This window comes from Mytilus galloprovincialis, chromosome 10, assembly GCF_965363235.1.
Source record: "Mytilus galloprovincialis chromosome 10, xbMytGall1.hap1.1, whole genome shotgun sequence".
NCBI lineage: Eukaryota > Metazoa > Mollusca > Bivalvia > Mytilida > Mytilidae > Mytilus > Mytilus galloprovincialis.
The window spans coordinates 78,035,473-78,050,575 of NC_134847.1; the positions used below are offsets into that span (position 1 = coordinate 78,035,473).

The 15,103-nt window shown below is 30.6% G+C and overlaps 1 long non-coding RNA gene across 5 annotated transcripts; it reads left to right on the top strand.

Moving 5' to 3' along the window:
- The first annotated feature begins 4,722 nt into the window (after nucleotides 1-4,722).
- LOC143048453 (uncharacterized) lies at nucleotides 4,723-13,910 on the top strand. Of its 5 annotated transcripts, none has more exons than XR_012969845.1 (5): nucleotides 4,723-4,744; nucleotides 7,272-7,506; nucleotides 9,392-9,507; nucleotides 9,882-10,001; nucleotides 10,784-13,910. It is a non-coding gene; the product is annotated as an uncharacterized LOC143048453 (long non-coding RNA). The 5 variants fall into 5 exon arrangements; XR_012969843.1 differs by lacking the exon at nucleotides 4,723-4,744 and adding an exon at nucleotides 5,790-5,901; XR_012969841.1 differs by lacking the exon at nucleotides 4,723-4,744 and adding an exon at nucleotides 6,196-6,321.
- Nucleotides 13,911-15,103: the final 1,193 nt, after the last annotated feature.

Sequence of the window (15,103 nt, forward strand, 5' to 3'; positions counted from 1 at the left end):
AATACGAAGCGGAGGGGAAAAATCGAATGCTTTTATACTAAAATTGTGCAAACCCGACCATTTCACGATTATGCCTACGAACCATATACGATCAGGTCTATCTGGTCTGGTAGAGATCAGGCTGAGATGTGAATAGCTGATTTGAAATAGCTAGTCGTGTTAAGATCGTGAATTGATCGTAATCATCGAATAAGTATTTATTTGTTTTCGGGATGGAGTCGTGATGGCGTCTTTAAGGAGTTGTGAATGGTCGAGTTAATGTCGTGTACAGTCGGATGGCGGTCGGGAAGAAGTCGTTAATAGGCCCGATCAAGAATTTGGTTGAGCTTGGTCGTAGAAATTTTGACAATCGGGATCATCGAGTTGATCTGATCGGCAGTGTGAACCTAGCTGTATGAGAGTTAATTAGAGCTGCACACATTTTTAGAGAATCGTTTTCAGTCATGTATACTTGAGTATGGACGAGTACAGATCGAAGAGTGATCGAATGTGGTCGCGTAAAGATCGGGTTTTAGTCGAGTTGGTTTGGGATGAAAAAAATATAGAAGTTGCAGTGATCGGGCACTGGTCGAGTTAATCTTGACCGCATATAGTACAGGTTGTCGTTGATCGGGAAATGATCGGATATTAGTCGAACAAATATTGAAATGATCGAGTACTGATCGGTAAACTATTTGTATTCCGACCAAACCCGATCTCTACACGATCCTTTCCCGATCAATTCGATCGCTACTCGACGAATTCTCGATCTCTTCTCGAGTGACTGGCTTCTCGATCCTTACTCGAATGTTTTAACTTTCGGTTAGAACGTCAGATCGATGACGACCAAGATAGACCACCTCGAACATTCTTGTCGATTGAGACAGACCTATCTCCCGATCGCTTAATTTGTCTTGATTAAGATTGATCGAGTTTGTCTGATAGCAGTGTGAACCTAGCTTTACGAGTCTCGATCTAAATTTGCTGACCTTCATCCTGAACGGACTCTATTAAATTCTTATTGAACTTATTTGGAAGCAAAGTTAATATAAGAAACGAAATAATTTAAGAGGTGTATGACCAAAAGGGATATCAAAATAGAAAAATCCATTTAAGGGGAATTTTGCCCGAAGGAGTTGAAACCCGAGTTTCTTTATAATTTATATATCAATGGCCTATGATAATTGATTAATTGTTGTTTGTCAATAACAAATATTTTATGTATGTTCGAGACGAGAATACATTAACAATAAATACAATAGGTATGTCCTGTAATAAAATCTAATATCTAAACAATTAAATTTTAAATCGAACTATTTGGTGACATTTTCAAAATAAAAAAAAATATGGTGTTTTATTTTTTAAAACTTTGATGAAAAAAAACAGAAACTCAAATATGAAAACTTTGGAATTGATAAATGTTACACGGACCTTGATGATGCAATCAAGTCTGATAAAGTAATATTTTTAGCATTGCATTAACCAACTGGAAGACTTCATGCGCGCTATATTTTGCATTATATCAAGAAACAGCTGTGGTTTTTTCCGATTGATGAATGATGCAAAAATATCTTTAAACAGCTATAACTTGACATTGCGTCTCAAACACTTGGTCATTATTTGATTTAAATTATTGTTGAACTAGCTAGTATTCAGTTCAAAATGAAGGAGATGTAAGCAATTATAGGCAACTTTACGGCCGTCAACAAGTTCATACATGCGTATTGTGTTTTGTTACGATGAGTCAAGTCCTTCTCCATTTTCCCATTGGTTTGTTCTTTTGTTTAGCTGTTTAGGTTTTGTTCCTATGTTTACTTCTTATATATAATTGATGTGTTTCCCTCAGTGTAAGTTTTTCACCCAGATTTGTTTTCTTTCAATCGATTTATGAAATTTGAACACGGTATACTACTGTTGCCTTTTTCAATACTTAGATATACCAAAGATCGTTAAATGATGACACATTGAAACTTTTGTAAACATGGATTTGGTCGACAATTTTGGTAAACATGATTATAAAATAAAAAATCTATAAATTTAACGAGATGAAATCAACAACTTTCTAGTAATACTGTGTGTTTGCTAAAAAATAACAAGTTCGCATTATTTGTTTCGATGCAGTGCATCTACTACATGTTATACGTTTACATATGCGGACATGTCGTTCATCCTGAAAATGTAAACAAAAAAGTCAAAGTCATAACGTTTACATGTATAAGTGAAGAATTAACATATTTGGCATCATTTATATATTTATAGGTGATATTTAAATAGACACCTTGTCGCATATTTACTATTTAAAGATTATGTATTCCCTACTTACCTGCTCATAAAAAATCTGCAATTTTTAATACTTTCGCTTTTGGAAAACAATAAGTAATCATATTTTGGATGAAAAATACAACATATGGTCATTATACAAGGTATTTCGAACCACTAGTTTCATTGATAACTAAATGTGAATGCTTTAAAGTGAAAAGTTTAAAAACGTACGTGTAGATTTTGTTCTTATAGGAAACTCCTGAATATTGATTAATACAATCATGATATGTGTTCTTAAATCTGCATATATAAGTATGTCTTGGGTACAATGAGGTTCCTACGATTATAGTAGACTTAAAGAAACAAAGCACCTGCGATCATCGTATGCAATTGTTGAGGTTCGTGTTACTCTGTCTGTAGTTTTTTATTAAGTTTATTTTGTGGACTTGTTTGTTTATTTGTCTTCATATATTTGCCATGTGGTGTCGACAGTTTTGTCTGATATATGAGTTCTGAATGTTCTCCTGATATTATCCGCCTTTTTATTCATAATATTTTGGAAGGATTACAATATTATTATAATCAGGAAAGAGTAGTACAAACATGACTTCGAGTATGCACTATAAAATGCAAACAAATACAAAGTTACGTAGACATTCACATAAAAAAATAAAAGATGTGTATGCATTACATGTCATAACTATAATGAAGAATCTTGGGGCCAATATCCAAGAAGATATAATCAAAATGTATTTTTGGATTCCATACTTATGTAACAGAACAGAAAAAAAAACCACATCACATTTCAGGTTGAAATTGGTTAGGACAATTCAACAAAGATTTTCTATCTTTCCTGTACATTTAAAGGACAAAACACGTATCAGATGACTCTTCATATCAGGCTGTACATGTATAACAAGTTTAAAAATGAAATAGCTGATCAAAGAAGATTTATTAGATAAAACGTGTAGCTTTCAATAAATTAAAACATTTAAGACGTTATCATTTACTGTTGTTGTGAAAACTACGACAGACAATTGCACGGAAGTGTGAAATAAGTAGCTAGATAAGGAGTGATTAGTTTCCGTAGTTAGTCCATCCTTATATGCATGATCAATATATGTAACATTGACCATCTTTTAAAATAAAATCCTGATACCTTTATTTGGCTTGTTCTCACATACCAATTTCATATATATCAAAGATCATCATATGAGAACACATCAAAACCTTCCCGAACGTTGATTCTGAAATTTGCTTTAAGTTTACCTCTTCAACTTTTGAAAGTAATTTAGTTAACAAGACAAAAATCCTCCAAGATTACAAAGACAAATAGAAAGTTACATTTTTGTACAGCTAAGACATGCGAATCTGGAGAATGTCGATTTTCAGGAAAACCTACGGATGACAGCTCATATAAGACAGTTTATACATTTGTAATAGAACCGTAGTATTCTTTATAATATCTTAACTTTGTTGTAACAAAATTTTTAACATTAATTTTACCCAACTGAAAGACCTAATGCGGACTATATTGTTCTTTATATCAAGAAACAGCTGTATTTATTTTTCAATATATGTATTTTGAAGAGAATAAACGGATGCATGATTATCTTTAAACAGCTATAAATAGACATTTAGTCTAAAACATCTGGTCGATTATTAAGTTGAAATTGTGTTTGAACTAGCTACCATTCAGTACCAAATAAAGTGGGTGTAAGCAATTATAGACAACTTCACGGTCTTCAACAATTGGAGAACAGGTACATGCTTTGGTGTCGATCTAATGAGTCAAGCCCTTTCCTATTGCTTTGTTCTATCTGTTCATGTTTGGCTTGTTATCAAACTAGATTCAACCCACCATTATTTTCTTAGAATGTCCTGTACTTAGTCAGAAATATGGCAGTTGTTATCAAAAAGTTCGTTTCTATGTATGTTGACCTTTTTTTTTTTTGGTTGTAACTCAGTGTTGTTTATACCCTTGAACTCTCATTGTGCCAAGTTTCATGCTTTTACCATAAAATGATCAATTATTCTGATATCCACTGGACTACTTATAGTTGACGTGTCTCCCTCGGTGTTAATTTGTTACCCAGATTTGTTTTCTTGCAATCAGTTTATGACATTTGAACACTGGTATAATACTGTTGCCTTTTTCAATACTTAAATATATCAAAGATCGTTAAATGATGACACATTGCAACTTTTTCAAATCTGGCTTTTTACGTGGACATGTTGTTCAACCTGAAAATGTCAACAAAAAAGTAGAAGTCATAAGTCATGCATAAGAGGTTTACATGTTTAAGGTTATAATTAACATATTTTACATCATTTATATTTATATGTGTTATATAAATAGACATCTTATCGCATATTTACTATTACAAGATAATGTATTTCCTACTTACCTATTCATAATGTGATTTTTAATACTTTCGCTTTTGAAAAAAATAGTAACTATATTTTGGATGGAACTTACAACATATTTTCATTATTAAACAAGGTATTTTGAACCATTAATTACATTGATAACTAAATGCATATGTTTTATATACAATTGAAAGTATAAGGCAGTGCGTGTAGTTTATGTTCTAACAGGGAACTCCTGCATTTTGATTAATACCTGATATTGAATATAAAATCTGCACATATAGGTAAACCTTGAGTATCTGAAAACAAGTTTCTTCGATTATGGTAGACTAAAAGACAAAGCACCTGAGATCATCCTATGTAATTGGTGGGGTTCGTAATACACCTTCTGTAGTTTTTTGTTTTTTGTTTTATGGACATGTTTTATTTGTCTATTTTTATTTGCCATATGGCGCCGCTAGTTTTTCGTCTTTGTATGAGTTCTTGAGAACTTTCATCGTAACTATTATCCTTGTGCAGTTATGAATGTCCTCTTTATATTATCCGCCGTTTTTGTTCATAATATCAGTAAAATGTGTGGAGGATCAGAACATTTTCATCACCAGGAGAGAGTAGTACATAAATTATTCAGAGTATGCACTGCCAAGTGCAAACAAATACCTACGTAGAAGTTCACATAAAATATTATAAATAGTGTATACAAGATGTTTATGCATGACATGGCATAACTATGTTTACGCAGTCTGGTGCCAGTATTCAAATATATATGATGAAAATGTATCTTTGGACGCCATACTTATGTTACAGAACCTAAAAAAAGTCACATTTTTAGGTTGAACTTAAGTTGTTTAGGAAAATGCAACAACGTTTCCTGTACATTTAAAGGTAAACACGTATCAGATGATTCTGCATAACAGGCTGTACATTATACATGTATCACAAGTTTGAAAAATGAAACACTCTGCATAGGTAATTATAAACTAAGAATGTTTTATTTGATAAAGCTTGTAGCTTTTAATTGATTAAAGAGAAGTTACCATGTATTGTTGTTAAGAAAACTACGACGGAAAAAATGCACGGAAGTGAGAAATAAGTCGTTAGATAAGGAGTGATTAGTTTCCGTAGTCAGTCCATCCTCATGATAAATATATGTAACATTGAACTTCTTTTAAATGAAATCCTGATACCTTTATTTGACTAGTTTTTATATACCTATTTCATAAATACCAAAGATCATCATTTGAGAACACATTGAAACTTTTCCGAACGTTGATTTGGCCGAGTAATTTGGTAAGCATGATTATAAAACAGTTAAGTATTGTACATAAAGCAGAATAAATTAAACATGTTCTTAATTCTTACTGGTAATGCAGTGTGTTCGCAAAAATAAATAATAGATTCTCTTAACTTGAAGAAGGCATCTTGTGTGCATACCCATACTGTCATGTCGTTCAGGTTAATTTCAATTGTAACAAAAAAGTCCCAGATATAAGCGGTTAACTTTATAATTAGCAAATTTAATGTACTTTATATTTATATATGTATATACCATTTAAATACATATCTTATCACATATTTACTATTTAAAGATTATGTATTTCCCACTTACCTGTTATTCAAACTGATAAATTAACGGTAACTTTCGTTTCTGGATAATTGTAATAATTAACTTATTTTGGAAGGAACATACACCATTGGTCATTAAACAAGGTATTTCGAATCTTTAATTTCATTGATAACTAATCGCATTTGTTTGATTACTGTTGTTAAGTATGGGAACTATTCTTTTACTTTTTGTTTGAACAAAAACTTCCTGGATATTGATTTAAAAACTGCACAAAATGTGATGTATAAAGAATAATTCAAAATTGAAATATAAAGTTCAAAGGAACATAATACGCTTAGCTCTCCGACAAACCCAATGTCTTCCACAGTTTTTGGTAGGGTTTGTGTTGCTCAAGTCTTTCGTTTTTTTCTATGTATTTTGTGAATTTGTTTGTCTATTTGTTTTTGTTTTGTCATGGGAATGTTAGTGTTTCTTCCATATTTAAGTTTTGAAAGATCCTTGGATTTACTTCGCTTCTTTTATAATATCATAATTTAAGAAGAAGTCAGATATCAGGATAGTTGGTATTTTAAATAACTTCGAGCCTGCATTGTCAAGTTCAAAACATAAACATCCGTGCAAATTTATTCACATCAAAGATTATAAATTAAGTACAGTAAAACATGTGATCACAAACAGTAGTTACGTAATCTACTACACATAGTACAAGGTAACGTCTAGTTATCAAATAAAAAATAAACCAGGTCGTTTAACTAGCCTACCAGTATATATTTAAAGGTAAAATCACTTATATATGTTCAAAACAATTTCGTATATTTTTATACATGGTATACAAACATGATCATTCTATAAAGAAGCATTCTAATCATATTGATAGTTAAACCCTTTTTTAATCCAAATTTCAGTTTGATAAAGAGATCAACCTAATGGCTGATACTTTTCTAAATATTCTTCATAATACACAAAGTTCAAATATTAAATGTTTACTGATCAAAGTGTTTGTTTGAATAACATTGTCCATCTACATGCTCTCTTTAATATGAACTAATTACAGCATGCAGGACTTGACCACAATAACTTAAATTCTCTGTAGATAAAATATTGTACCAGAAATTCAATTTGAGGACAACATGGGTCGTGTTGCATCGAGAAATGAAAACGTCGACACCGAAACAAAACCAAAAGTCCAAACATTAGACGACTTAAACAAAGTAAAAGACAACAACAATAGAAAGAAATTTCCAGATCCTAAACCACCAAAACGATGTAAGAAAGATATTCTACCTGATGTGTCAAAACTGAAGCATATTGACGACCATGTGATGAAGGTATGTCTTTCTTGAGTTAACAACATTACTGAATGATTATATTCAATTATTACACTGACATTGTTTTTGTCTTTTAAGGTTGCAGAATTGAGAGGTTCACCATAAGCGGGCATACTATCACAGAAAACATATTTCTTTTCTTAAGATTTAGTTAAAAGTTTTTATAGGTGTTACTATGTGTGGAAATTTGTATTTCAAACATTGTTTTACTATCAACAACAATGGAAATAGTTTTCATTACTTTTTTTTTCATTGACAAAATCTGTCGTTTATTATTTCTCGATCACGGACGAGGAAGTGAATATATATAAAAAAAACATACATTTTGTGTAAGTGTATTTGTTTATTTACTTTAACATGACCACGTACATATCCAAATTACAAATTTCCTTTTATTATCTACAAATGAACTCATCACAATCTTAAGTACTGGTATATTTTAACATTCTCAATTTGACAATGAATTCTGCAGAATGTCGGATAGACCTGATTGTAATAAATATTTTATGGGAAAATGAAAAGCTTTTAAACTAGAAGACTTCACTAAAATAGAATATGCTACAATACACAAATTTAAATAATTGTATTCATAATGTTCATTGAAATGTGATATACTAGTATTAAAATCAATCAATAATACACACACATTATAAATTATGAATCATAAATTTAAAATTAAATACATACAATACATGACATTGTGCGTACGTTTTATACGTAATATATACTGTAAGTAATTGAAAACTTTCCAAATAAAGTACGACGACGAAAATTACCAAAGTATTGTAATAGAATATTTTTCATCGTATCTATTTTATATTTTGAATTTCAAGCAAGATTGACTCAACAATAGATACCCGGAATTTTAGATTAATTTTTTTTACCAAACTACTAATGACTTTTTATGATCAACCCTAAACTTTTGTTTTATATCTAATCCTATTAAAAGCCACATTTACATGAATTCAGTTTTGTTTGAATTTTCTACTGATTTGTTTTTTTGCTCTTAAAGTCTCCGTTCTATCAGGTTTTCGAAGATATCGGAAGATAAGACCACCTAATGATAAATGATAGAATGTAAAGCAAAACAAAGCTAATGATCGATATAACTATAAATATTAAACATTATAATTATCGCCATTCTAATCATTGACGAATATTTTTTTTCATTATGATTAATATGTAATTATCAATAAAAAAGAATTAAAAAGGATCCAAAATTAAGTTACAGATCTATAACGATAAAAGTAAGGACATATCTTAACTTTGGACACTGTCATAAATTCATCTAACACCTATTATGTGTCATAAGACATTCAAAAGATAATTTTGAAAAAAACCCAATTTTTCTCTCAACATTTAAATAATAGTTATGATATAGCTCTACCAGTGTTGAAAACACAAGCCCTGAAGAGAATCACTGGACCTACAAGGGTCTTTAAAAGGCTAGATGAACTTTGGGTGATATTATATATATATATTACAATTTTTAAATTTGCAAACTATATAGATATATATAGATAAGAATATGTAGTGTTAGTGCCAACGATAATGCTTGATGTCCTATGGGGATCATTAAGGCTAGATCCGTTCGCCTAAATATCCCATGAGGAACTTTGAAGGTATATGTCCTATGTGGATCCTTACGGCTAGATGACTTTGTCCTAAGAAGATTTTCATTGTCGTTCATATGAGTTTTTAACAGTTTTATGTGTCAAACTTATATTTATACATATTGAATAATATTAATCTATACTTCTTTATTATGTTTGCAAAGTTTTACAGTGCACTACGAAGAACAAGCGAGTAATTATAATGTCAATGTCAAGGAACCTCTAACAATTGATTAATAGCGTACTTTTGTTTTATCTATTTTATAAATTAGACTCCAAGATATGCAGAACGATCCATTGAAAAACTTACAGAATACTTAATTAAACCAGCAACAAACGATATTGAAAAAGTGAGAGCATTCTATAAATGGGTTACCGAAAATATCAGGTAAATAAATATTAAATATCGATAAAGATTTTTGGAAAAGTAAATTGAAGAGTTATTTTTATATCTTACATAATGTTCTGCATACAAAAAAATCTGAGTACGTTAACATAATTCATTGTTAAACTAAAAAAAATAGTTACACAATAACGTAGACCATATTTGTTTTTTTGTCGATGGAATAGTTTATATAACTGAACAGATGAGCATTATTTACTCATAAGACAATAATTACAAAATCGAAACAATTGAAGTGAACATTTTGTAAACAAAAAAAGACCTGACAAAATCAAACGATCAACCGACGCATTCTTAATTTTGTATTGATATATAAAATTGTATTTAGATTACTAGTACATGTATATTGTCTTCTTCAGTTATGATACAGATTCCTATTTTGGAAGGAAGCGAAATGTCTCCAATGATCCTACGTCATTGTTGTCCTGTAAAAGTAGTGTTTGTGATGGTTATGCTTCTATATTCCAGTTGCTATGCGAGTAAGTATACATTTGTAGATATGTGTTATTTCCATTAACATGAAAATGAAAACACACAAAAAGGTTAAATCTAAAAAAATACTGAACTCCGAGGGAAAATCAAAAAAGGAAAGTCCCTAATCAAATTGCAAAATCAAAAGCTAAACCGCATCAAACGATTGGATACCAAACGTAATATTCTTATGTAGAAAATGGTTGATTTAACCTGGATTTAAAGCTAGCTAAACCTCTCATCTATATGATAGTCGTATCAAATTTCATTATACTGACAACGATTTGTGAACAAAACAAACGGAGTCATAATAAGTAAAAATGTCAAAAATATTGATACAGCAGTCAACACTATGTTATAATTCAAATTACTATAAAAGAAAACAATTATGTAACAAAATATATTCATTATTTACGCTGTATTATACAGGAATTTTAGATTTGTCTTCTTACAAAACTACTCCGTTTAGACAATCAATATCTGTATAATCTTGTCAACAATAATTATATGTCATGAAACCAATGAAAAGACAGGTCTATAAGTTTGAAAAATTCATTTTTGATAGCAGCAATGATAAGTTTCATTTTTAATCTAACAAGAACTGTACCAGAAATGTAATGAACAATGTCATGTTTTCTATCTCACAATTGAAATACTATAAGGCTTTTATTTCATTGATTGTATTTTTCATCGAATTCATTGATATTTTGTGCAATTTAACTGAATCACATTTTGGATCAAAACCTGAAAGTTGTTATGATTGAATAGTGTCTTTATTTATATTTATCAGTCATGCTGGAATACCGGTAATGAAAATCAGTGGCCATTCTAAAGGATACAGTTACAAACCAGGTTTTAACTTTTCTAAAGACACACCGTCTAACCATGCTTGGAATGCTGTCTATGTCTGTGGAGAATGGCGTTTTATCGAGACAACATGGGGAGCTGGAACCGTCGGTGACAACAAACATTTCAAAAAGAATTTCACAGAGTTTTACTTCCTCACAGATCCCAAACACTTCATTGCTGACCATTATCCATGTTTTGATAACGACGATGTAGAGAGCGCAAAATGGCAGCTTTTGAAAAGACCTTTAACGTTAGAAACATTTAATAAGAGGATCAAACCCTCCCGACACGCCCGAGAGTGGGACATAAGATTTACGTCTCATAAAATGAATGTGTTAGAAATGAACAAAACCATTGATATAAAATTTCATACAAAATCTACAAATTTGGACGACGTTAACGTTAAGTTGTTTGATTCGAAAGGATGCAACAAAGAACAATATGTAGGAATAAGATTGCAAAACAAAACATTTTCTGTTACTGTGACACCACCTTCAAATGGGGAGTATACGTTAGAAATATATGGTGCAGTAGGTGCTGATTCTAACACTTTAGAATGTCTGATAACTTACGTGATAAAATGTCATACTGTAGATAGTGCCATCAGTCCCTTTCCAAAATTTGATAGTTTCTATGGACCCGTTGAAAACTGGAAGGAAAGGGGTTTCCTAAATGTAGGGAAAATTCCAACTTCGATAACCTCAAAAAATGGAGAAGTATGTATACCAATCAAAATCAAAGATGGTACAAAGGTCATGGCAACATTAAAGAACAGTGATGACGTCAAACTTGTTCAGTATACGCTTTTGGAAATGGACAAGAATTTAAAACTGCGAGCTAGATTACCCAAGAAAGGATATTATCGATTAACCGTTTTAAATCAATTTAACTCAGAAAACAGTTATACGCCAGCCGTTAATATCCTCGTTCAAAACTTGAGAGAACCAGATATAACGAGTCCTTTTCCACAAACATACCCAGAGACATTAAAATTCAAAAGTTGTCTCGTAGAACCAACTATGCGTGATCTTCCGGCTAACAAGGAAGTGCGTTTCCGTTTTAGTTCATCCGTTATGTCAGAAGCAGCTATAGCAAGGGAACATATTACAAAAAAGACTTCTAATACATGGGATACAACGATTAAAACGCCTCCTTTTGGTGATGTTCGAATAAGTGGTAAAATGAACAATGACGAAACGTCTTGGGTTGTTTATAGCTTCAAAGTGAAATGAATTTATAAAGAACAGTAAGAAATTACTAAATAGGAACTCGCAAGGTCGAGTTTAGTTATATGCAATAATTGATTTTAAATTAGCAACAGTTATACTGTAATTGAATTTTACAAACCAAATGTTCTCACTTGTAATAATCATTCATATCCATTTAAGCACTTGCGTATGCTTTTAAGTCTTTAAAATCAGATATGTTCAGAAAAATTGGCATTTTTTTATACACATACGTGTCTTTCTAATTTTTTTTTCTTATCACTTGTTTACTCATTTTATATTGTTTCGTGTTTTCTCATAGTAACACATGAAAGTTCAATCATTGGAGTACAAGTCAATTTACTTTATATATCACATGTTATTTGCATATGTTATCAGCCAAAATTGTTTAGCAAAGTTTTGTTCAATGCAATAGATATTCAGAAATAAATCTGTAAATCCCCATGGAACTTGCGAGTTCCTCTTGAGAAGTCATTGTAATCAAACACCCTCGTAGTAGGTAGTATCTTTAAATCAAGAGGAAAGTCCTTTGCCAAATATCGTAATTTGATATATTCTAACCTGCCAGTAGTGCGATTGTCGGGCATTTACAAAGTCAAGGAGTATCTAAGATAAACACGAATGTGATAATTAACCACATACATGATCGCTTTATATCTGTCATATACGAGTTCAAAATCTTGACAAAAAACTCATCAACTATGATTGTTTACAATAAATTCATCTGTTTTGCTTCTCGTCGATGTAAAGGAGGATATAATGTTAGCAAATTGATGAGAGGAAATATAAAAGTATAATTTCAACTGTTAAATATAAAATTATTTTGGATTACATTCGAGTTTGACCTTTAAAGATACCAGTGTTTAATTTAGAATCTTAAACTTTTTTCTTGTTGATCAGTTTTGTCTTTTACGTTTCTATCTATCTGTTATAGTCTTGTTGGAGTGACAAATTCGTCTTGCTTTAGCATATACGTTCTTATTTTCACTGTGTCAACGAACCTCGGCAAAAATTTGTTGGTATCATTAGTATATCTGATACGGTTACGGACCACCTACAAACAGAAAAAAGCAAGATATCTGTTTATTTATTTGTAATTTTCTAATTCAAGAATATAAATACAGCTATTGTCAATTGTGAATGTAATAATTTCTACAGTTTAAGGTTTATAAAAATTAAATTTACATACATGGAGAGTAACAATGACAAGCAACCTAGATAAATAAAAGGTTTGCCTTCTTCAATATAGAACAGTCCTAAGAAGGGGGGAAAAGTTAATTGTCAGACCACATGTTTAACGAAAGGAAACTTGATATTTGTCATTATGTCCACTTAATGTTGTTAAACATTTAACATTTGTAAGTGATTATTTTGGTTGTATAAGAAAGAGTAGCATACGCTTTAGATACTATATACAACGTCAATGAATTCTAAGTATTTCAAAGAATGTTCTTTTCAATTTTTTACGGCATTAAATTAGGTTTATGAAACTGAGAAGGAGAAAAGATAACTTTCTCCCACATTCATCCTATTTTTTTTGTAGTGTTTTGTGAACTGCTGATGTTTTGTCGACACTATATGTCCTTTATGAACAAGTTTTTTTTTTCATATTTCTTAATTTCTGTTTCTGAATGTAGCTGTGTATCATTTATATTTTTGTTTCTACGACTTTACTGAACAGCTTTTTATTATACTATAATTAACAAAACCACTAATGTCTGATAATGATCCTATATTGATGATTGACAATTATTTAGAAAAAAATTACTTACTTTTTACCATACTGTGGTTGTAAATATATTCTGTCCGGTATTTTATTTAACAATAAACTGTTAAAAATTAGAGTTGATTTACCAATATTATAATGAGTGTTCATAGATATTTTAAAAGCTCTCGATTTTAAAATTGTTTACATATTATGTTTAACGGTTAATTAGATGACATTTTGATCTTGAGGTCCGCAATGATCACGATAGCAAAGAATCTGAGACAGTTTCAAATATATCTGTACCTAAAGCAAGTAGAACCCAGGAAAGTAAAATAAAACTAAAATTAACTAACAGTATAATGAGTGTTCAAAGATTTCAAAAAGCTCTCAATTTTACAATTGTTTATATATTATGTTTAACGGTTAATTAGATAAAATTTTCTTCTTAAAGTCCGCAATGATCATGATAGCAAAGAATCTGAAACAGTTGCAAAAACATCTATACCTAAAGGAAGTAGAACCCAGGGAAGTGAAATAAAATTAAGATTAACAGCTAAATAACTGAGCGGACTTGCATCATAACCTAACCTTTACTCAAGCTATCTGACAAAACTCACAGGCATAATTCATAGGTCTATATATTATGTCAAAAGTCCTCACATCTCTTTTCAGCTTCAAAGTATCCATTGTTTGTTCTATATAATTACATGTAAACGGCATATTACAGAACTTTAATTAAACCCATCAGTTTATAACATATATCAAAGTAAAACCAGATAGAAGTTTACACTTTTTATTGTCAGAACTAATGTCGCTTAAAAGCAATCCATTGATAGTTTATCAGAACTATTGTAAAATCTCTATCTAAATAAAGAAATACAAATAAATAAAAAAAGTATTGACTATTATATCAATACGTACGTTTAATATGATGAGAGCCGAGTGAAATATATTTAATGTATCAAATCAGGCTAAAATGAATGCCGGTTTACAGATGGTTACTTTATACATTCTACTTTACAGTAAGTTATAGATGGGTTTTGCAATTTTAAAGTAATATTTAGGCCTTCCTCATATACATTTAATATTTAAGTTTCAAATAAACTCCTGTTTTTACGCATGTTAGTATTTTTTGTGATTATATCATTGCTTTTGTTAGTTTTTGGTTATAGTTTGAAACAAAAAGGACGGAGCACATTTTTATAGTTTTTGTACAAACTTATAATGCGTGACGTACATACTTTACCCTACTTCGATAAGGAAAACAACCATTACTTGTTGTAATGATTGTTCAGTTATATAAAGTAAGAAGACGGAGATAAACAGG